At 36.9% G+C, this 25,692-nt stretch overlaps 1 long non-coding RNA gene across 2 annotated transcripts in view; it reads left to right on the forward strand.

The window, feature by feature from the left end:
• The window catches only part of LOC113608259 (uncharacterized), a 300,860-nt gene that overhangs the window by 197,526 nt on the left and 77,642 nt on the right, over positions 1-25,692 (forward strand). The gene's annotated exons all lie outside the window — the stretch shown is intronic.

Consider the following 25,692-nt stretch of genomic DNA (forward strand, 5'->3'; position numbering starts at 1 on the left):
GAGTTCAGAGTAGGCCTCTCCCTGCATTTGCTATTTTTCAAGTGCCTATAAGCTCAAAATAATCAATACACCAAAGCGGCATATTTCATATCTTGGGGTAGCATGTCCTGAACCCCTACAGCCATATTTTGGGGTGCCATATTTTGCTGCCCTTCCCATGTCTTCTCAAGGCACAGAGCAGGGTGGAAAAGGAAGGAGTGTGAACCTGAAAGGACAAAGGGAAGATATCAAAATGTATCTACTGTCAACTTTATCTTATAACTGACCACCTTGTCTAAAATGGACCGTCTGATTCATCTCTCTCCCCTCACATTACTCTCTACCACATCATTGATTATCTCCTCCATATCACTTACTCCAATGGGGGTACATATCTCCCCTATTCATTTGTATATTTTGTATTTGTATGACTCCTTTCATTAATAAGTTTCTAAGAGCAGGGACTTTTATTGTTGTGATCGCTGCTCTGGCTGTCATCTTCTTTTCCTTTAGGTACCTGGAGAGATTGTACTTCCCTGCCCCCATTATGATTGGTTGGTACTGAAACCATGTAACTCAGATTGGAACTTGAACCCATGTGCTGGGACTCAAACCTGGCCTAAAGCCAGACTGGGACTTGAACCCAAGGTCTTTTAATTGAGATCACACATGTGGTCTTAGGACTTAATGAAACTCAGGTTCTTGATGTCTCGTCACAGAGAGAATTCAGTGAGAGACAAAGTGATAGGTAAGAAGTGGATTTATTTAAAGAGAAACACACTCCACAGACAGAGTGTGGGCCATCTTGCAAGAGGCACCAGGCTACAGGAGTTATCAGTTTTTATAGGGGTGGGTAATTTCATAGGCTAATGAGTGGGAGGAGTATTCCAGCTACTTTGGGGAAGGGGTGGGGATTTCCAGAATTGGGCCATGGCCCACTTTTTGACCTTTTATGGTTGGCCTTGGAACTGCCATGGTTCCTGTGGGTGTGTCATTTAGTGTGCTGATGTATTACAATGAGCATACAATGAGGCTTAAGGTCCACTGGGAGTCGAATCTTCTGCCATCTTGGATCTAGTTAGTTCTAATCAGTTTTTGTCATGTCTTATGGCTGTGTCATTCTTTTAAATGTTGTGCCCTGTCCCTTTCCCTCCTGTTTCAGCATGGCTATGGCTTGTTTTTATCAATAACTTCTGAGTGAAGTGAGAGTCATTTCTAGGCAGAAACAGTTAATCACTGGTGCAACACACCCTAGAGCTATGTTTTCCCATTGTCAAAATGACCAGCAACATTTGAGATGGTTGCTCCTCTATCAGCTGCCAGCCAGAGTGAGACAACCTGCAGTGGCAGCAATGTGGTGTGAAATAGACCTTGGCTTTTATAAGTCAGTCAGTGAGATTTGGGGATTGTTTATTAGCAGAAAATAGCATAGCCCTATTCTGACAGATCCTTAATTGTGGAAAGAATGAACAAGCTTGTCTCTTAATTTGAGCAGATTTGTAGAGCCTGTGATTATCCAAGTAGCTAATTTACATAGTTTTGAAACTTTAGCTTGTCAATATGTCCTTGTCATGACCTTAAAATTCACAAGTTTAATGTTATATCTCACAGTAGAAGGATTTCTAAATATAACTCTCATCAATGCCAACACTCTTTTGCATATTGGAATGACACTCTAGCCCTTGAAATTGTAACTTTGAGTGAGAACGATGCATGAAAGACAGATCAGAATCAGGCAGTCAGTCTCTCCTGGGAGGACAGGAATTAATTTGAGTTTTGAATTTATCCTTTTGATGTTCTATTATTCCCAACAATAGTAAGTAATTTTGAGATGGACAATTGAAGCTGCCTAGGCCTGTTCTATTCTCTCATGTCTAGTCCACTCTTGTTATTCAAATGTGACTCTCATTTATTACTTGTATTTCTAGACAAATAGGTCTGTAGACATATACTTTGTTTTGTACTGAATGTTAAACAGAGAAAAAAGGTTCTCAGCATGGCAATTTTACAAAAAGCATGAAAAATTTGAAGTTGAGTACATAAAAAGCCAAGACTATGCTTTAATTGTCTGTTTTACTTTATCTTGCTTTGGGTGAGAATATTTTTTATATTATAGGTTTAAAGTTAAATCAAACTGACAGAAAATTTTAACCAACTATAACTTTTACCCAATATTTTTTTGGGGAGGTGATTCTTTTGGGGACATAAGAAACATAAAACCTTCATCTGTCAGTTTCAGTAAAAAAAATTACAAGCCCATTGTTTATCCCAGAGTAGGGAAAAGGATCAGACATGAATATGGACTGATGATTTCTCTATTTTGTTCTATGTGTTCAAAGACCACTGTTTAAGCAGCCAGCTCAAGAATCATATATGTGAGTAGTCAGTGGTTTTCAGAATTTGCTTAAGGGTATATGAAAAATAAAAAGACTTTTCTAAGTGAAGTTATTACTGAAGATTAATCGATACATGCCTCCAAAAAGGATTAAGAGTAATTAGAATTATGCTGATTTCTGGGAATAAGATAACTAAATGAAATTGGGGTGGAAGAGTTGTCAGTTGTATAGTGAGAAATTTAGGTGCTGCATAAAAGATGGACTCATGGTCTGGTAAAAAGAAAGACTTTATATTTGTTTTGTTTGGTGGACTTAGGGGAAAAGGATTTGGGAAGAAGATGTTCTTGAGGGCTTCATACATAGGAAACCCAGTCAAGTAGATTCCTGTGAATTAACTTTCATTACATGCAAACCTGACCAATTGGATTCCATCTATTCGTATTCCTGCACCCTAGCTGTTTACTTTTCTACCTCAGCCCCAGCCATCTTTGCAGAATGCTGTTAGGGAGATGGAGCCAGTTGTTGGATTAAAACAGATGATTGGGCCAGGGACTAGGAATTATAAATGGGGCCAGGAGCTAGGAACTATAAATGGGATGAATATGAAGGGAATCTGTCACTTCATAGGTAGCTCTGAATAAGGGGTGAGTAGATAGGAAGGGAGGTTAGTACAAATTTTTCATATTGAATGGCATCAGTAAAATCCTCACTTTTGGGAATTCTAAATGCTGGTCAAAGAAAGATGATTTAGGCCTTTTAGTTCAAGGTTGTTGTATCTTTCAAGACTGAACAACTACTTGCAGTTATTATTAAAGCCTACTGAATATTCTGTAGCTGGGAAGACCAAAGCCAGCATGACTATGCCATTACAAGTAAATTCACCTTCTACTTTATGATATTATGAATATTTGTGGTAAGCTTTTGTCATTCTAGGTAACAGATCAGTGTTTCTTTTGGTAATCTGGAGCATCTAATTGGCTGGACTTATGCAGGTTCTTTATCAATATGTATTACATACATTTAATGAAGGACTCTAAGTTGTCTCTTTTTCAGAAAATGAAATATATACAAATCTACTTTCTGATATGTACAAAGCAGCCTGATGTTGACCATCTGCATTTATGGTGTAACTATTGCTGATCAAAGTCTTCTTAAAGCCTTGAAAGACATTCAGGCACTGAGAAAGATTAAATTATGCAACATATATGTGGATAACTAGATATAGATAGATACAGAGAGACGATGTGTGTTTGTGTGTGTGTTTGTATTCAGAAATTGTTGAATTAAAGGATCTTCTGCCTCAATATTTAACTAACCAGACAATTCAATTAACCATAGTTTTTCAATGCATGAGCTTTGTATTTAATGTAAAATGTTTAGATTAGCTGATAAAATATTCAATTAAAATACAAAATGAAATTCAAGACCATATCACAAAAGCGTTTATCTAACCAGTTACTTATTATAAAATCTGTGTTTAAAAGTCATTGTTAAAATGTACTTTTCTGAACAATTTTAATTCTTATATAAAAGGCAGCTAACGTAGGCATTTGTTTAATATACAGAAAACAGTCTTGAAATTATTACCAAGAAGGTACATAATCATGAGTCTTTGAGTGTGTTAGTGGTATAGATTGAATATTTGTTACTCCAGAATTCATATGTTGAAACCCTGACCCCGATGTGGTGGTATTTGGATGGTCCTTTGGAAGGTAATTAGGTTTAGAAGACTTCATGAGGGTGGGGCCCCCATCATGATATTAGTGTACATATAAGAAGAGGAAGAGACCAAAATTCTCTCTCTCTTTACCCTATGAGGACATAGAAAGAAGGTGGCCATTTGCAAGCCTGGAAGAGGCCCCTCACTAGGAACTGAATAGCCTGGCATCTTGGTCTTGTACTTTTCAGAACTGTGAGAAATAAATTTGTGTTGTTTAAGCCACCCAGGATATGGTATTTTGTTATGGCAGCCTGAGCCGACAAATGTAGTTATCTCATCACTCTGGTGTTAGTAACCCATGCATCAGAGTTCTGCATTGACTGGAATGTAAAGGCAGGTGCTTTTTCTGTTCTAAAGCTCTTTGAAAATGTAAAGTGATATGGATTTCATGGCATGTATTTTGTCAAAGCTTACTTTGGAAGTGTAGGTGGAACTTGTGATGGTTGGGTGTGGTTGGCTTCTTGTGACTTTGTTAGGTACTGTGTGGAGAACATATGGGGTAAGTTCTTGGTGAGTTATATTTGAAATAGAATCTGGAGTAAAGCTCGATTTTTTTTTTAATTGAATATTGTTAGAGTGTTACTTTGGGAGAACAGTTTTTTTTAATATTTTTATTACTTTTAAAAATCAGTTTACTGTTTTTATTATTATTTTTAAATAGCTACAGTTTTGAATAATCAACAACTTTTTTTTCAGTTTTTATTTATTTATTTATTTATTTATTTATTTATTTATTTATTTATGGCTGTGTTGGGTCTTTGTTGCTGCATGCAGGCTTTCTCTAGTTGTGGTGAGCGGGGGCTACTCTTTGTTGCAGTGCACGGGCTTCTCATTGCAGTGGCTTCTCTTGCTGCGGAGCATGCGCTTCTAGGTACGCGGGCTTCAGTAGTTGCAGCATGCGGGCTCAGTAGTTATGGCTTGCGGGCTCTAGAGCACAGACTTAGTAGCTGTGGTGCACGGCCTAGCTGCTCTGTGGCATGTGGGATCTTCCTCGACCAGTCATCGAACCTGTGTCCCCTGCATTGGCAGGCGGATTCTTAAGCACTGCGCTACCAGGGAAGTCTCCTAAAGGTAGTTTTAGTCAGGGAAATGAAACTGTCTGATACATTTGGTTTGGGGGGTAGCTCTTTGCATTTGGATAGGTCTGGCTCATATTAACTCTAAAAGAGAAAAACTTCATTATGAGGGGATTTGAGTTAAATGGAGATAGAAAGGAATTGTATGATTCAGAAATGCTTATTCCATATGATAATTATTTGGAAAAAAACAGGCACATGTTTTCTGTATACACATTAAAAATTATTTCAACTGAATTAGTATTGGGTTGAGTAGATCAATTCTACAATATGGGTTCAATGAGGATCAAACAGAAGAGTTGAGCTCATGTTAACAACTGAGAGAAATTAGCACTTAGGAAATGGTTTTGTTTGATTTGAAAATGAGTATCAGCTAGATTCTTTGTTCCCTTGGCCTTTTCCCTTTCATCTATGACAGACTGATGCAACCATCGATGAACCTGAGGTAAAAGAATTATGTGTCTATAATAAGTTGTAACCATTTGACATCTGTAAGTAAGGGGGATCTATTCTTTCTGGTTCTTTTAGGAAGATGCCAAAAATTCCTACTGAAGGGTTTGCTCATTATCATTGGCCCCTCCCCCAAGAAGGTGAAGCAGTAGTGATATTTATTTTTTATAATGTAGTTCACAGAACTAAAAATAGGAATGAGATTAACTGTTTTTTTTTTTTTTTACGCCTTTTCACTCAGTATTTTCTTTTATGGTAGATCTATGGTGTGCTACCTAAATTCTCAGCCTGCCTTCCCCATTCTCCCCAGCACCCTCTACCTTTAGCATCTAGGCACCCAGTTGCTCAGCTTCATTTTAGAAGTTGAATTAAGATTTATAGTACACATGTTTAACTTGTCATAATCTACCTATTGACAGCTCACAGCTGAGTGCCTACCAAGGCATGCCCTTCAACAAAGGAGAGTCTTCTTGCCCAAGATTATGCCCCACCTCAGGAACGCCCCACATCCAAAGACTGACCAATGTGGGGAATAAGGGCTTGGTTCTCTTGCTTCTATTTGGCAAATCTCAGCTTCAGAGGTCCCCATGGGAGCAGCTGAAATGTCTGTTTCAACTACATCACAGTTGAAGTTCTCCTACTCAGTCCTATATACTTCTTTTCATTCCTATAGGATTTTATCTTGAAAGCATTTCCTGATAAACTACTTGAATGTAAATTCAATATCAGAGTCTGTTACCTAGTGAGCCTGACTTAAGACAGTTGGAATCAGCAGAATCTAAATGACAAGCAGATTCTAAAATGAGATTTTGGTGCTGATTACCAGTTGGCTGGCAATAAGGATTACATCACCAATGGTAGGCAGAGTGTATATAGTCTGTGGTATCAGTGCAAGTATTCAAATATCCTTTGGTGGTGAATCAAGATTAGATGCTGATAGAAGGAAATATACTACAAGATTCAATATCGCAGACATTTGAAAGGTTTAGGGAAAGTAGTAATTGTAAGGTCTGTGGAATTGATTATCTCTTGCTCGGTGCTATGAGTACTTTGAAGAGAGTGAAAGACTGCATGTGATTGATCACTGACTTAAGTGTGAAAGTCAAAAGACCTCAATAGTAAGATACAAAGAAATTCTCGTCTCTCAAAGTCAGAGAAATGAGAACACTGAATATCAGGATCAAAATGGGGCTTCCTAAGAGAACTGCAATATTCTCAAGGCCAGGAGTTCTGCTATGCAAGGTAAAGATCCTGGCTGGGAAAGAGCAGGTTGCTGAGTCTTGGGATGGGGACATTTAAGTTAAATTACCTGAGAAAATGGAAACTTCATATCTTTCTGAATCCTCTGGACCTGCAGAAGTGGCTCACTACATCCTATTAAATGCTCGTACAATCTCTTTGCTTGAAGATGATGCTGAAATTAATATACTCAACACAGCTTTCTTTTGATTAGTCTTATCTAATCAAAAAGTTGTGGAAAGTATATTTTTTCCATCCATTTAATTTTAGCCTATTTGCGTTTATATATTTAGAGTTCATTTCTTATAAGCAGCATGTAATTGTGTCTTGTTTTTTTATTTTCCAGTCTTTGCCTTATTGGCATGTCTGCATCATTCACATTTCTTTAATGGAAACATCATAAAGTCCTTTAATTTTAATTTCATTTTATTTTAAAAATTAATTAATTAATTAATTTTCTCTGCGTTGGGTCTTTGTTGCTGCTTGCAGGCTTTCTCTAGTTGCGGCGAGCAGGGGCTATTCTTTGCAGTGCACAGGTTTCTCATTGTGGTGGCTTCTGTTGTTTTGGAGCACAGGCTCTAGGCGCATGAGCTTCAGTAGTTGTGGCATGCAGGCTTCAGTAGTTGTGGCTCATGGGCTCTAGAGAGCAGGCTCAGTAGTTGTGGTGCACAGGCTTAGTTGCTCTGCGGCATGTGGGATCTTCCCGGCCCAGGGCTCGAACCTGTGTCCCCTGCATTGGCAGGAGGATTCTTAACCACTGCACCACCAGGGAAGCCCTAATTTTTAAAATTATTTCATCTTCCGTTCATCATTTAAGTCATAAAGAGGAAAATAATTCTAATAGTTTTAGGTGTACAACATAGTAGTTTGATATTTTTATAGATTATACTTCACATAAAGTTATTATAAAATATTGGCTGTATTCCCTGTGCTGTATAGCACATCCTTGTAGCTTATTTATTTTATACCTGCTAGTTTGTACCTCTTAATCCTCTTTACCTTTATTGCCCCTCCCACCCTCCCTTTTCCCACTGGTAACAATTAGATTGTTCTCTGTATCTGTGAGTCAGTTTCCTTTTAAAATATTCGTTCATATTTTAGATTCCACATATGGTTTTAGGTCTTACATTTAGTTCTTTAATCTATTTTGAGTTTATTTTTGTATGTGGTGTGAGAAAATGCTCCAATTTTATTGTTTTACATGTAACTTTCCAGTTTTCTGAAAACCAGTTATTGAAGAGACTATTTTCCCCATTGTAGACTCTTGTCTCTTTTGTCATAGATTAATTGGCCATAGGTGTGTGGGTTTATTTCTGGGTTTTCTATTTTGTTCCATTGATCTATGCATCTGTTTTGTTCTACTACCATGCAGTTTTGATTACTTTGTAGCTTTGTAGTGTAGTCTGAAGTAGTCTGAAGTCAGAGAGGGTGATGCTTCTAGCTTTGTTCTATTTTTTTCTCAAGATTGCTTTGACTATTTGGGGTTCCTTACACATTTTAGGATTATTTATTCTAGTTCTGTGCAAACTGTCATGGATATTTTGATAGGAATTGCATTAAATATGTAGACTGCTTTGGGTAGTATGGACATTTTAACAATATCAAGTCTTTCAATCCATGAACATGAGATATCTTTCCATTTATTTGTATTGTCTTCAGTTTCCTTCATCAATGTCATATAGTTTTCAGAGTATAAGTCTTTCACCTCCTTGGTTAAATTTATTGCTAGGTATCTTGTTTTCTTGATTTCTCTTTCTGATAGTTCATAATTAGTGTATAGTAAAGCAACATATTTCTGTATACTAATCTTGTATCTTGCAACTTTACCAAAATCACTTATTAGTTCTAATAGCTTTTGGTGGAGTCTTTGGGGTTATCTATCTATCTGGTATGTCATCTGCAAATAGTTCTACTTCTTCCTTCCAATTTGAATGGCTTTTATTTCTTTTTCTGGTCTCATTGCTGTGGCTGGGACTTTGAATACTATGTTAAATGGAGATGGTGAGAGTGAGCATCCTTGTTTGTTCCTGATCTTAGAGGAAAAGCGTTCAGCTTTTCATTGTTTAGTATGGTGTTAGCTGTGGGTTTGTCATAAATGGCCTTTATTATGCTGAGGTATGTTTCTTTATACCAACTTTGTTAAGAGTTTTTATCATGAATAGATGTTGAATTTTGTCAAATGCAATTTCTGCATCTACTGAGATGATCATGTATCTTTTATTCTTTGTTTTGTTAATGTGGTATATCACATTGATTGATTGGCATCAATTGAACCATCATTACATTCCTGGAATAAATTCCACTTCATCATGGTATGTGATCCTTTTTATGTATTGTTGAATTTAGTTTGCTAAATTTTTGTTGAGGATTTTTGCATATATTTTCATCAGGAGATTGGCCTGTAATTTCCTTCTTCCTTCCTTCCTTCCTTCCTTCCTTCCTTCCTTCCTTCCTTCCTTCCTTCCTTCCTTCCTTCCTTTCTTTCTTCCTTTCTCTTTCTTTCTTTCTTTCCTTCCTTCCTTCCTTCCTTCTTTCCTTCCTTCCTTCTTTCTTTCTTGTGTCTTCATCTGGTTTCATTAATGGGGTAAAGCTGGCCTTGTAGAGTGAATTTGGGAGTCTTCTGTCCTCTTAAATTTTTTTGGAAAATAGTTTGAGAAGCATAGGTATTAATTCTTCTTTAAATGTTTGGTAGAGCTCCCTTGTGAAGATTTCAGATCCTAGACTTTGTTTGTTGTGAGTTTTTGAGTACTTGTTCAATTTCAGTACTAGTAGTCAGTCTGTTCAGATTATTTCTTCCTAATTAAATCTTTGAAGATTGTATGTTACTGGGAATTTACTCATTTCTTCTAGGTTGCCTAATTTGTTTGTGTATAACTGTTTGTAGTATTTTCTTATGATTATATTTTGATAGTAACTTCTTCTCTTTCATTTATAACTTTGTTTATTTGGACCCTCTATCTTTTTTCTTGATGAGCCTGGCTGAAGGTTTATCAATTTTGTTTATTTTTCAAAAATATAAGTCTTAGTTTTATTGATTGTTTTGGTCTCTATTTTGTTTATTTCTGCTCTGATCTTTATTATTTCCTGCCTTCTGCTGACTTTGAGCTTTGTGTTTTCTTTTTTTCATTTCTTTAGATGAAAAATGTTTGTTTGAGATTTTTCTTGTTTCTAGAGGTAGGACTATATTGGTATAATCTTCTTGAGATAGGACTATATTGCTGTAATCTTCCCAGAACTGCTTTTGCTCTGTCCCATAGATTTTGGAAAGTTTTGTTTTTATTTTTATTTGTCTCAAGATATTTTCTGATTTCCTCTTTGATTTCTTTGTTGACTCATTGTTTTTTTTAGTACTAAGCTGTTTGGTCTTCACATGTTTGTCTTTCATTTTTCTTCCAGTAACTGATTTCAAGTTTCATACCATTGTGGTTGGAAAAGGTACTTGATATAATTTCAATCTTCTTAAATTTACCAAGACTTGTTTTGTGGCCTAGCATGTGATCTAGGCTGGAGAAAATTCCATGTACATTGGGAAAGAATGTTTTTAAATGGAATGTCCCGTAGATATCTACAGGATATCCACAATGGATGTTCCAGTATATCACCTGTTCCAGTATATCATTTAAGACCACTGTTGCCTTATTGATTTTCTATCTGAATGATCTATCCATCGGTATAAGTGGAGTGTTAGAGTCCCCTACTATTTTTGTATTACTGTCAGTTTCTCACTCTATGTCTGTTAATGTTTGCTTTACATATTTAGGTGCTCCTAAACTAGGTGCATATATATTTACCAATGTTACATCCTCTTCTTGGATTGACCCCTTTATTTATATTATGTCATTCTTTGTCTTTTATTATAGAGTGTTTTAAAGTTTATTTTATCTGATATAACTATTTCTACCCCAGCTTTCCTTTTGTTTCCATTTTTATGGAATATATTTTTCTATCTAGACATTTACACTTAATGTGATTATTGATATGGGTAGGTTTAAGTTTATCCTCTTGCTAATATTTATTGATAGAAGTCTTCATTATTAGATGAAGCTTCTAGGTCTGTATCTGAACCAAATAGGAATAATAGATATTATATCTATTAGTAATGATTCAAAATACTTTTAATCACAGAAGTAGTGTATGCTTGATGGCAATTTTAAATAAATTTAAAATAATTAGTAAGTAGAGTGTAAAAACTAACTCTTCCCTACTCACATTTTCCTAATCCCATCTCTTTTCCCAGAGAAAATCCTGTCATCTGTTTGATATATATCTTCCCACATATTTTTCTTTGCATTTGGAATCATGTATGTACACACATGTGCACAAATGCACCGTAATGACATCAATAATATTTACATAAATAATACCATGCTGTGAAACTTGTTCTGGAATTTGCTTTTTAAAAATCTGTTTTCAATTAACAGTATATCTGGGATGACTTTCCAAATCAGCATTTAGAAATTGTTTCATGATTAAAATGGTTGTATTGCATCCATGGCATAGTGTAATCATAAATAATGTATGCATTTTCCTATTGACGAAATTTTTGTTCATTTTTAATAGCAAAACAGTACACAATAATATTTTTGCACATGTATCTTTGTGGGGTTTTTTTCTTTTTTCTTTTTTTCTTTTTGGGGAAGAGTATTTTCAAAAGTTGGATTTGGAAATGTTAAATTGTGAGATTGCCATCATTCATCCAGATAGAAATGTCCAATAGGCAGTTGTATGTAAGAATCTACAGTAAAGGTGAAATATTAAGGCTGGAGATAAAAGCTAGGGATGAACATGTATCTTTGAACATGTCAGAATTCTGCAGCATGGATTCATAAAAGTAGAATTACTGAGTGAAAAGATGTGCACATAAATAGATATCAAATTACCCTCTAAAAAGGCTGAGCCAATTTAAACTTCTATCGTGTGAGAGTATCTCCATACCATTGGTAACAATGGATATTTATTATTTATTTTTACAAACTAATGTGTGAAAATGATCTCTCATTGTTATTTTATTTGTATTTTTCTAATTACCAGTGAAATTTTCTAGAAGATGAAGAGTCTTCTTTCATATAACAACAAGCCTCTATGCTCTGGTCCTCCTAATTTTTTTTTTTTTTTTTTTTTTTTTTTTTTTTTGCGGTATGAGGGCCTCTCACTGCTATGGCCTCTCCCGTTGCGGAGCACAGGCTCCGGACGCGCAGGCTCAGCGGCCATGGCTCACGGGCCCAGACGCTCCGCGGCATGTGGGATCTTCCCGGACCGGGGCACGAACCCGCGTCCCCTGCATCGGCAGGCGGACTCTCAACCACCGCGCCACCAGGGAAACCCAAGAATAGTGATTCTTTAGTCACTTACATCTTTGAATTATTTGACTCAGTAACTTACTGAAAATCTAAAAGATATGCTCAAGTGCTTTCTCCATTTTCATCTTCTAGACATTTGCTTACTGAGACTTTGGTTAGCAATTATAGTACGGTGCATTTAAAGCAAGGTGGTTCTTTCTGCTAGAAGATTTTGAGAATTGGATATAATAGTAGGAATAACTAATAACCATGATCATTTATTGAGTCCCTATTAAATTGCAAGCCCTTAGCAAGCATTATTACATTTAGTTTGCCAAACTCTCACCATTAGTAGTTATTTAACTCCAGAGCTAGGATGATTCTGTGGTTTCTTTATAATCTCTTATTCTAGTCTATTTGTTTCTAATTCACATCCCATAGACATTTCCTGATGGTCAAATCTCAGGACAGAGAGTAGGGCGTGCATAGCTCTTGTCAAGAAAATGTGACTAAATCATAGTCCCCCAACCCTATATCTACCAGCTTTTCTCTACCAGTGTTCTATGAGAAAACTAAGGCATGTAGAAAATGCTTGAGCTCAATTCTCCCAAGGATAGTATGCTAGTACCATTCTAGGTGCATAGGAAATAAGTTACTTCACTATATATGGTGAGTGTCTTGGGCCATCAGGACTTAATGCTCTCATGGAATACTGGTTAAGAAAGACTGACAGAATATCGTCCTCCATTAGTCTCTGTCCCTTGAGCAGTGTTCATTGTTTAAACTTTAAAAACAGACACACAGGAAGGATGGCTCAGTGCCCATGAGATAACACTTCTGTGGACTGTTTGATACCTAGTTGTCACTCAAGAAATTAGTCCATTTAGGAATAAACTTGCTCTTCTGCAAATTACCTGAGTGTTGATAATTTAAGTTAGAAAATGTGTTAAGAAAGCTGTATTTTACATTCAAACACCTCCCTACCCCCCAGTCAGAATGTAGGATTTCTAAGAAATTCTACTGGATCATAATCATGGCATATTCTTCTGGAATTTTTGTTAGAGAGTTAACAGCCACAGTTTGTTTATTTCTTTTCCTAGTAGATTAAGTTTGAATGATTAAGCTTGGAATTATCTTCAAGACTATATAGGTTCTGATACTGATTTTGCTGTATATGCTTATATAGCGTACTCTAGTATCAGGAGGGGTAGGTAAACTTTTTCAGAAAACTGGATAATAAATATTTTTGGCTTTACAGGCCGTGCAGTTTCTGTCACAACTATTTAACTCTGCCTGTGCAGCATAAAAGTAGTCATAGGTGGTATGTAAATGACTGGATATACTGTGTTCTTGTAAGACTTTATTTTCAGAAACAGATGGTAGATTGGTTGTCCTCTGGGCAATAATCTGCTCACTCCTGCCTCAGTAGAAGAAGCATTAAGATCTGGATGATTCTCAGTGTAATGCAGTTTTCTACAGCTTTAATTTTTCCATAACACGTAAACTGAGTTGCAGGATCCAGGCAATTACTAAGATCAAACACCCAGATTTAACTATGAAAATGTCCCCTTATTTGTCTTATTGAATGTACCCTCTCAGGCTCTATCATAAATAGTTTATATATGCAGTTTCTTTAAACTGTCTCTTAGCCCTCTAAAGAGGCCAGAGAGATTAAGGAAATTGCCCCAGAGTTCACAGCTGGTTAGTGACAAAGCCCAGACTTCTAACGTCTATTGACCTTAAAGCTCTTTACACTGGAACATTATTTTTCCTAGGTATCCAGAAAGATTGAAATAAATGCAGATACCTTAATGTCTTCTCAGTGATGGCTAACGTCATGACTTGAGGAAGCAATAATAACATCAACGTTAATATCTAAAAAGATACATGAAAATATCAGGCTGTAATCTGATATAGTGAAAAAAATAAGTAAATCATTTCATGAATATATGGACTGGATATCATCTAGAAGAGCACTCAGTGAACAGAAGAGGTTTGCACCTCTTTACTTGTGATAAGAGTAGACAGGAGGTCTTTATGAGAGATGCCCCACGGACACTCACCCCATGCTCCTGGCTGTTTATAGCATTGATGATGCAGCTTTGAGCCCTGTACCCTTAACACGTAGAACAGCACATCAGGAGGGCTTTTTTCTTTTTTTTTTATTCCATATGTAGCATTATTTTAAAAGTTTAGTCTCTGCTCACAGCCCCGTTCCTGTCTTAAACTGAATGTGACTTAGAATTTCTTTATTAAAATTTCCACTGCCTTCCAGTTCAATTTTGAAAAACAGGATGATTCCATCTTTACAAAAATAGGAATCAAACTCTAGTGTTAAAGATCTTTGTAATCCCTCAGTGTTGTTAAATAAGGTCAATTTGTTACAAATACCATGATACTCCAACCCACACCCTGTAACTCAGGCTCCATGAGAATCCTGGGTAAGCAAGGTAAATACAGAGATCAACCTGACTCCTGGAACCTTGGGAGACTTATTTTGAACTTGATGGTAACAATAGATCAGGCTGGTTTTACGCATAACTCAAAGAAGAAAGGTCTTATACAGAGTTTGTAGATGAGCTTCTGTCCATTATGACCGTGCTTTCCAGTCTCCTTATTTTCCTCATCCTTACTCCAGTTTCTGTAACAACATACATTCCACACGCAACTTATGTTTGCTTTTTAACCTTTGCTCTTGTTGACAGTCTGTTGCCTACAACACTGCCAATTAAATTTTAGTGTCCAAGCATTCCAGACTCCTCAGTGCCTAATATAATAATATTGTGGTTGTAACTCCAGTATAAATAAATATCAATAAATAAAAACATCCATATTTTCTTTGAATGTATGTAGGGTATAGGAGAAACATGCTTTCTTCAGCCTAATTTAGTCCTTAGAAAGAAGAAGAAAAGTCTTATTGGTCTTCTTCAGATAAGAAATTATTGCAGATGTGGGAAAAGAATTTTGAAGTACTTTATCTGGGAAAACAGTGATTTCAAAAATCTCACATTTTATCAGTTTCTTTGTGAGGAAAGAGTGAAAGATGCAAAGTATGAAGATTTAAGTTTTATGACTTTTAGAACCATCACTCAGATTTTCTTAATGATAACATTAGGACTCAGAGATATCAACATTCATGGTTTTACCCATGTATCATCTGCTTTACATGTTATTAAAGTGGAGTGACATGAATCTTAGTACTCAGTGACCTGTGTATGATCTTGATCTTCTTATTATGTCATACACTGTGATTTAGGTTTTCAGTTAGTCTTTAAAATGTTTTGCCTCACTTGTCTCCTTTATTCAGTTCAGTTCCCTAATCTCTTCCAAGTCATGATTTGAAATTGACAGAGGACTGATCGAACCATCCCCTACTGTAAGGGGTATCAAGGAAAGATAGATTCCAAAGTTGTTTTAGATTCCTATGTGTAATTTCAATTCATATTATTTGCAAGTGGTGTGAATTATATACTTCTAGTCACTTAATATTTTTTTATACAACAGGTTCTTATTAGTTATCTATTTTATACATATTGGTGTATATATGTCAATCCCAATCTCCCAATTCATCCCACCCACCCACTCCCGCTTTCCTCCCTTGGTGTCCATAGTCATTTAATTTTTAAATCTATCTATCATTTACTTTAGTAGCTTTGTTGAAGTGAAATTCACATACTCTAAAATTCACCTGTTTTAAGTGTAAAATTTAATGATCTTAGTAAATTTATAGAGTTGTGCAATTATCATTATAATTCCATTTTAGAACATTTCTATCAACTCAAAAAATCCTGCATGCCTATTTGTGGTCAATTTCTGCTACATAGCATCAGACAACCACTGATCTGCTATTTATTTCTTCAGTTGCCCTGCTTGGAACACTTCACTTAAATGAACTTACACAATATATAATTTTTTAATTTTTGTATAATGTTTTTGAGCAAATTTTAGCATGGATCAGTAGTTAGTTCCTTTTTAATGCTGAATAGTATTTTACTGAGTGGATATACTACAGTTTCTTCATTCATTCTCTAATTGGTAGGCATTTGAATTGTTTCTGGTTTTTGAATAAAACTGCTGTGAGCATTTGTGTATAAATCTTTGTGTGGATATGTTTTTGTTTCTCTTAGGTGGGAATAAGATTGTTGTGTCATATGTTAAGTTTACTGTTTAACTTTTAAAAAAAACTGTGAAACTCTTTTCCAAAGTGGCTGTACCATTTTACATTCTAACCAGCAATGCATGAGAGTTCCAGTTTCTCCACATATTTGTCAACACTTGTGATTATCTGGTTTGGAAGTACAGTCATTATAGTCGGTATAAAGTGGTATCTCATTGCGGTTTTACTTTGCATTTCTCCAATGACTAAAAATATTGGGCACATTTTCATGTGAATTTTAGCTATTTGTATGTGTTCTTTAATAAAATATCTGTTCAAACCTTTTGTCTATTTTTTAATTGGTTGTTTGCATTTCCATTTCTGAGTTGTAAGAGTGTTTTATTGAGATTCAACTGTCCCAGCATTATCCTTTCTTAATTCTTGATACCTTTATTGAAAATCAATTGCCTGTAAGTGTAAGAGTTTATTTCTGACTCTCTTTTCTGTGCCACTGATCTGTATGTCTGTCCTTATGCCAGTGGTACACAGTCCAGATTGCTGTAGTTTGATTGAATGTTTTGAACTTAGAGTAAGTCTTCCCACTTTCTTTCTTTTTTTCAAACTGTTTTGGCTCTTCTAGATCCTTTTTAGGGTCAACTTGTTAATTTCTGCACAAAAGCCTGCTGGAATGTTGATAGAGATTGCATTGAATCTAAAGATCAATTTTGGGAAAATTCCCATCTTACACTATTGAATCTTTAATCCATTAATATAGAATGTATCTCTGTTTATTTAGATCTTTAATTTTTCTTGGCAAAGCTTTGTATTTTTCAGTATACTAGTCTTGTACTTCTTTTGTTAAAGACATTCCTAAGTATTTTATTCTTTTTTGATGCTATTGTGAAAAGAATTTCTTTCTTAATTTCCTTTTTCTGATTGCTCATTGTTAATGTGTAAAATGCAATGTTATTAAATATTAATCTTGTATTCTATGAACTTGCTGACATGTTTATTTGTTCTAACTGTGTTTTTGTGGATTTCATAGGATTTTCTACAAGATTTTATTGTCTGTTGATGAAGAAATTTTTACACTTTTACTTCTCTCTTCCTTCTTCCTTTCTATTATTGTTGTATTATAACAGTTATTATTATTATTGTTGTTATTATTATTTTGGTTTATTGCACTGGCTAGAACCTCCAGTACAGTGCTGAATAGAAGTGGTGACAGCAGGTCAGACAGTGACAGTCTTGCCTTGCTCTCAAAGTTAGGGGGAAGGCAAAATCTAATTTGATGTTAACCATAGATTTTCTTAAATGCTCTTTATTAAGCTGAAGAAGGTTCTCTTCTTTTCCTACTTGGTGGAGAGTTTAAATCATGAATATGTTGAATTTTAGTCAGATGCCTTTCTGCATTTATTGACATGGTCATGTGATTTTTGTTCTTTAGTCCAGTAAACGTTAGATTGATTGATCTTAGCTAGTAAACCAACTTTATATTTCTGGGATAAATCCCACTTGGTCATGGTGTTTAATCATTATTATATATTACTGGATTGGGCTTGCTAATATTTTGTTGAGGAATATTTACATCTATGTTCATGTAGGATGTTGTTCTGCAATTTATTTTCTTGTTGTGTCTAATACCGGCCTCATGGAATTTTATGGGAGAGTAAATGAAAGAATATTGTTTATCGTTTTTCTAGAGTCAGATTTAGTAATTGATTATTGTACTTTTCAACTCCAGAATTTTCATTAAAAATGCTTTCTATTGAAATTGTCTAATATGTCATTATAATAATTTCCTTTAATTATTTAAATATAGTTCTTGTAGTACCTTGGACGTATTTATGATACTTGTCTTGTAGTCTTTGCCAAGTCCAACATCTGGGAACCCTCAGAAACATGTCTAATTGCCTATTTTTCTCTTCCCCCAGTAGGAATCAAATTTCCCTATTTCTTTTCGTATATCATTTTTTGTTGTGGTTGAAACTGGGCATTTTTAATATAATTCTGGATTCTGATTTTTACCCTTCTGAGTTTTTGTTGTTGTTGCTATTTTGTTTGTTTTGTAAGTAAGTTGCCTGGACTAATTCTCTGGAGTCTATCTCCCCCTTCATGTGTAGCCACGGATGTCTCTGTTCAGTGTTTTTGTTATTGTTGTTTTTCCTTAATTTTTATATTTATTTTAAAATCTGGCTAACCTGGGGTCACCCTTGAGTCAGCATGACTTGATGTTCAGCCAATGTTTGGTCAAAGGCTATGTTTGCAGGGGTGGAAAAAATTTTACTCTGTTCGTCTTCAATTCTTGGCTGGGGTTCTGTAATAAAAGATTAACAAGTGAAAATAAAAACATGTTTATTTATATGTATATATATAACTCAAGGAAGAGTAACTCAGAGATCTGGCTTAGAATTCAGGCTTATATAATACCTCCAACAAAGAAACAATAAATTTGTAAAGAAATGATAGGACAAAGGAAAGCAATTATAGGCTTCAAGAGCAACAAACTATGGGGAAGTAAATATATGGGAAACTAATGGTACAATAGTTAAAGGCTACTGGGCTAATATGGTCTGAAGTTTTCTCCAATGATTAACTTTTGTCTTTCCTGGTAGAGAGGGGAGGAAAGACACCTTTGAAAATGTGTGTCTTGCTTTTAGCAAAGAGGGAGAAGGCAGGGATCTTTTCTTGTATCTGCTTCTCAAATGCCTTCAGCTCAAAATAATCCTTGTGCCAAAGTAGCTTATTTGGGGGTTACATATTCTGATTTCCTTCATGTTCAAACATCTCAAGTTGGTAACGTTTCCACCCTTTGCCAATGGATGTATGTGTGGTTTGGGGAGTGCATGCAAAGTTCCATCAGTTTACAGTTTCCCTGACTTTTATTTACTGCTCAGCCCTCTTTCAGCTCTGCACATGTGCATGGCCTCATATTCATATAGGGGAGTGTGATTGCTCTCCTGTCTGACTGATGCCAAAAGCTTGGCCTCTGTGTACCAGTGCCAAATAGAATCTCAGAGACAGAGTTTTGGGTGAAGTAGAAAAGAAATTTGATGCCGAAAGCTCAGCCTCGGTGCACCAGTACCGAATCTAATCTTGGAGACAGAGTTTTGAGTGAAGTAGAAAAGAATAGCTTTTTTGCTTTTCCAGGCAAAGAGGGACACAGCAGGCTCCTGCCCTGAAAAACTTTGTGTCTCAATACGGGAGGATTTGATGAGGAGTTTTATAGCAATGATTCAAGGGTGGGGTTGCTGATAAGATAAGGGTGTGTGCAGGGCCTGTACTCCTCTAACCTGGTCTCTGGTAATCCTCTTGATGAGCTTCGGTTCCTTTAATGTAGCCTCAGGTGGTCTTTCTTTGGTATGAAGAATATTGACATCTTAAAGAGCTTAAAGACATTGTTCTGTGTGTCCCTTGAGGTGGAACCAGGACCCTGCCCCAAGGCTGCACTACTGTTTCTTCTTCTGCACTACTGTTGCAGCCCCTCCTTTGTCTTTTCATCCTGTCCCTTCCCAGGTAAGCAACTGCCAGATCTGCCCTTTAGAACTTAGGGAAGGTCTTGCAGGCTAGAGTCTGTTTCCTACAATAAACAGAGGACAGAAAGGCTTCTGTGCCCAGGAACCCCACGGGGTCCTGCTTGGTTTTCATGACCTTGTCCTTATGTGTAGCTTCTCAGACTACCAGGGATATATAGTTGCTTATCGAAGCCAAATAGGTATGTCTCATTCTGTGGACCTCCCTGTTCAATTTCTAGCTAGTCTGCCAGTTTATTACTAGACCCAACCAGGATCATCTCCTCAGGCCAGCTGTGACTTTGGTCTTCCCCATTCTGTTAACATATAGGTGGCTATGCATTTTGATAGTTCCCAGGAGCATGGGCTTTTTCTGACTTTTTCCTCCAAATCAATATCCCTCTCAGGCAACAATATCCCTCCAAATCAATATCTAAATCAATATCCCTGGTTTTCAGAGCTTGCCGCCACCCTAGTAGATCTTTGAAGCTGATGGTGCTGGGTAAGGGGTTGGAAGCAATTCCAGGCTAAAACCCCATGGACTCCCACAGTTATGACCCAAGATTTAGGATTTTTTTTCTTGAATAAACATATCTCAATTTGTTGTATGCCTTCAGTCCATTTCCAATGAAATTGTACCTTTGGCCCATTTCAAAATTCTGAAATGTTAGTTTTGGATAATTTTGTTCAGTTTTGTCAATGCTTTTTGAGGAGAGGATCTGTTGAGCTTCTTACTCCAGAATTCCACGAGTCCTGCTCAAGTCACTTTTTAGCAGTTCTCTGAGCCATAAAGATAAGGTTACAGAGGTTGTATATTTAAGACTAAAAAATGTTTTCTATTATTAAACACAATGGATTTGTTGATTTTCTAGGCATTGGCCCATAGCGCCTACTAATAATCACTTCTCTGCTTAGAATTTGCTTGTAGTTACTCAAAACAGTTGTATGGTATGATGACATTTTATTGAACATTTTCCTTATCAACTGCTAATTTAGTAACCTTATATTACATTGGTTAGTGAACATTTTCATTGAATTCTAGTCTTTAGTTCTCCCTCTGACATACATCTACCTGATTCTTTACTTTGTAGATAGTCATGCGCTGTCCTTGTGGGATGTGAAGATTATTAAGTTAAAATTCTCTGAGGCTCTCTCATTTCTGCTCTTTCATTCATCTCCATGATTAATGGCTTTCTCCAGTCTCCCATCTCAAGGACATCTTTTCAACCAGTTTCAGACCCCATTCTGGACCATCTGTGTTCAGTACTGCCTCTTACATCTTTATTTTTTCTTATTTATAGTCTTCTCCTCTTGTTGTCGAACCCAAGTTTGTGTGTTCAATGCACAGTGAGGCTAAACAAACTGAAACGTTGGAGTTTGGAGTGGAGAAAGGTTTATTGCAGGACCAAGCAAGGAGAACAGGGTGTCTCATGCTCAAAAGACCCGAACTTCCAAGTGGTTTTCAGGGAACAGCTTTTATAGGAAAAATTTGGGGTAAGGTCTGCAGGGTGTGTGACCTTCCTCTGATTGGTTGGTGGTGAGGTAAAAGGATGGTGTTCCAGGTATCTCAGTCATCAGCCTCTGGTTCCAAGCAGTAGTGCTAGTGCTCCGCCTGGAGTTACCATCCTCCACCTGGGTAGGGGCCCTAGTTCCTGTAAAAGAACTCAGAGATATGTATCAGATTGTTATGCATATTCCTTGGGGAGGAACCAGGACCAGGCCCCATCTCTGCAGTATTGTTTCTTTCTGCATTCCCTCACTTCCCTAATTAGTGACTGTTTGAATCTGCCCTTTGGAATTTCAGGGAAGGTCTAGGAGACTGAAACCTTTTTCTCTACAAACAAGAAATAGGGGACACAGAAAGGATTTCATGTCTGGGAGGGTCCCACAGGGTCCTGCTAAGTTTCAGTCCCCCCCCCTTTTTTTTTTTTGTGGTACGTGGGCCTCTCACTGTTGTGGCCTCTCCCGTTGTGGAGCACAGGCTCCAGACACACAGGCTCAGTGGCCATGGCTCACGGGCCCAGCCGCTCCGTGGCATGTGGGATCCTCCCGGACTGGGGCACGAACCCATGTCCCCTGCATCGGCAGGCGGACTCTCAACCACTGCACCACCAGGGAAGCCCTCAGTCCCCCCTTTTCTTTGCTACTCCTCAGTCTTGAGGGGAACAGGTGTTGGCAAAGAAAGGGAATAATGTTTGGAGAGACAAGTTAGTCATAAACTTGGCAGAGGACTCGGTTTTAGGGGGACTCGGTTTTACTCTTTGTAGTTGAGAGACCTAACACTGTCTTAAAAATAACTTTACAACCTTTAAAAGCTCTTGCTTAACTGGAATGGTAGAATACAGTTCAGGCCTGGAAGATATGGACTTGGTTCTGATTCTCCTCATCTATAAAATGAAGGAGTTGGACTAGTTCAATTCTAGGATTACCTATGTCTCTATAGGTTTGTGATTCTGTGGATTTGAATTCCTATATTAACTACAAAATATGCCTATTTAATAGATTTGGTCTTACATATTAAGACCCAATTAACATAGATGTGCAACTAATCAGAAGGATAGGTGTGTATTAATTGTTCATTTAATAAAATTGTCCTGGGAGGTGAGGTGAAATTGAGGATTGAAATAAATCCTCTTTCTTTTTCATGGCATGTTCTCAAGCACAAACTGTCGTTTAGAGGTGATTAGAGCCCACTAGCTTTTTCTTTCACAGATGAGGTGAGCATTGAGAAGTTAATGGACTGACAGTCAAGGTCACAGAGGAGGTTAGTGTGAGAACCAGAAATGGGATTTCAAACTCTAGCCTTCTGTTCCTTGCTCATCCACAAGCCTTTGCTGCTGCCTTCTCCTAGTTCTGCTTTGAGAAACACATCTTGAGTTGTGCTGATTATTCAGTGTGTATTAAATATCAATGTAAATATTGAGGCTGAAAAAATTTGCCACTTATTTATTGCAACTACACACTCTGAGCAACATGCTTGGTTTGTAAATGTCACTGTAATACTTCACCGGATAACAATACTTTGATACTTAAATATAATTGCTATTTTGTAAGTTTGTGCCAAGTTTTATTTCAAATATTTCAAAGTAAATATAGTCATTTTATTTACTCCCTGTTAGAGGAGTAAATTTATATTTTTTCATATCTCTCCAACTGTCTGCTTCTTTTTGACTGAGATTTAGAATTAATCTCGGTTCCGTTGCCTCACCCCAATAATAAGAACTACCCTTTACTGGATGTCTGCTATCTGGCAGGTCCCACGCTAGGTGCTTTACAAAGAGGACATCTAATTCTTGAAATAATTCTGCAAGCTAGGACTTGCTTTGCAGGGGGGGAAACAGGCTTAGAGAGATGCGTGACTTAGGGGCTCACTGCTTGTAGGTGGTATAAACAGCTTTCAAAGACAGAACTCTGGCTCCAAAGCTTGCATCCTTTTTCTTACCCATATAAATCCTCTCTGCCTACCTCCCTGTCTATTGACTCTTTTGAGGGATATTTGTGGATGTTGGCTATTTTATTTAATTTATATTTTGGTCTGTCCTGCATCTGTTTTTGGGGGAACTGTCTTTTTTTTTTCCCATACCCTGCTCTCCTGAAAGGGTTAATTATTTGGCCCTGGGTTCCCTGCCCAAAGCATGAGCATGTAACCCAAACAGGGATGGCTCAATCAAGAGGCTGACACAGACACCCAGGGGTGCTCTTTTTGCTGAATTTACAGGCTCAGAGAACAGCATACCTTATCGCTGCTCTTATACAGTGAGGGATATCTGGGAGAACAGAGATTAGGGAGGGAGCAAGAGACATGACAGCATAGTTTGAACCCCTCAGCCATCTGTGTCTGAGGCCTATCCGCTCCCCTGTAACTTCCAGGTTAAGTGTAACAGTATATTCCTGCTGTTGCCTAAATCAGCTTCTGTTGGGTTTCTGATACTTGTAACCAAACAATCATAATTGAGAATTCCTAACTCATACTTGCTGTCACGGGACTTGAATAGTGCTGTGAGGCTTGTCAGCGATAACCTTATCCCATATAATACTGACTGTTTGGTGGTTGCATGGCTGTTACAGGTGACCAGCCCAAGCTTCTCACCCTGGAGCTGCCAGCAAAGGCATCCATTTGAAGTTCATGCTTACTGGGTAGAGATGCCCAGTCATCCTCCACAGTTGGGAAAGGAAGTCTCGGGGGAAAAGATGCAAATGACTTAAAAATGATAAGCTCTTCTTAAGGTTACATTTACTTTGATGTGCTGAAGTTTCTGTTCTCAGTGCTGAATATTCATGTTTAGTGAGGAGTCCCACAGGCTTCACAAGAGGGTCATTTTCTACAATTTCAAAGTGGAGAGAGATGTGCTTTTTGCTGATAATATACCGTAGGAGTGATGAAGGTGAGCTGCAGAATCTTTTTTTAACCATTTACGTTCTGAAAAGTCATTTTTACAAAAAGCTCACAATTCAGATTAAGAGCACTGTGAGGGCTTTTGCTTAATTACTGGTAAACTTGTTTCTACATGAGGTTACGTGAAGGGCAAAAAGGCATATGTAACCCATCTTTTAATAAACCCTGATGAAACTCAGTATGAGGTGCATGCATTATTTCAAAGTTATTAACTTCTTGACTCAGTTTAAATTGCCATAAATTACATCTGCACCAACGATTTAGCCAACCTCTTCCCCCAGTAGTGCAAAATGTCATGGAATGATAACAGGGCTACAAGTAAATTGAAGCCAGAATGAAATCTTACTTTATGCAGGTTAATAGGATTCCTTATCACTACTCACAAAGAATGCAAAGACTTGTATCTTTTTATTTGCCAGCATTTTTAGTCATGCTGTAGAGAGATTTTTTAATAAATACTATTCTGAGGAGTTTGCCTTGAAGAAGTAGAGTAACAGGAGAAAGTGAAATGTGGTTAGATTAGAAAAATAGAAGAAGACCTCTTACCCAAAGCAAGTAGGAACAATGGGTGGTGGGTTAATTGAAAAAGTCATTTAATGATGGAATCATAAAAAAAAATGAAACATACACAGTTAAATATTTTGTTTTAATGTAAAACATTTAAATATATATTCTTTTGCCAATCTCACTGATATAATCTGAGGCCTTTGTTTGAGGGGAGCTTCACTGATTGGAGTTCTCTATCTTTTTTCTCGACTAAGCTATACCCGTGAGGTTGCTGTTCACTTATATCCTGTTTCAGGTTCCATTTCTTTAAAAAGAGTCAGAATTTTAAAATATTGTGAAGCTGTCTACTTCCAGACTCCATCTAGATTTTTTTTTATCACCACCCCCATCTCATTCACACAACTTAATAACAATTTTTGATAGTGGTCCTATTTAGAACATCTTTTAAAAACATTTACCTTGGTTGTCATGGAAAAACACCTTTCATTCTTTTGAATTCATATTTCCGTGGTTTACACAACAGTTTGTTAAGTGCTTTAATTACCTTGACAAGTTCAACTGGTCTCAACAGGGTAGGAACAAAGAAACACAGTTCACTCTTGGTAAAAGTACAACCCAACTGGTGGGCCCATAATTGGATAGAATGCTAGAAAAATGCCTATAAGTTTATCATGCCATGGATATTAGTTTGGTGAGTCTATCAGAGGGAATGAAACAGGTCTTTTAATCTAGTGATTTGTTTAAATGAAGGTTAATTAGAGACTTTCTACAGTAAAATGTTGTCAGAGAAGGAACTGTACTGAACTTTGCACTTAACAGATCTTTTATTTTTTAAAGATTACTGAGCTTTACCTCAATGAGCAAGGAAAACAAACAAACAAAAAAACTTGTACCATTAAAAGTACCTCGCTTTGTGTGTGTGTGGGGGGGGTGGGTTTCAGAGTGAATAAGTCAATTAGATGTGCCGTCTGGTTTCCAAAGAAGCCACCGAGTGGGATGGAAAGGTAATAGGTGGGTCCCTGCTTCTGCTGAAGCAAGTGCAGGTAAAAGCTATAAAAAACTGGGACTGCTGGGATACACAGTTGTTTGAATTCTGCTTTGA

The sequence above is a fragment of the Aethalodelphis obliquidens genome, unplaced genomic scaffold, assembly GCF_003676395.1.
Source record: "Aethalodelphis obliquidens isolate GAN/ISIS:26980383/991018 unplaced genomic scaffold, ASM367639v1 scaffold52, whole genome shotgun sequence".
Classification (NCBI taxonomy): Eukaryota; Metazoa; Chordata; class Mammalia; order Artiodactyla; family Delphinidae; genus Aethalodelphis; species Aethalodelphis obliquidens.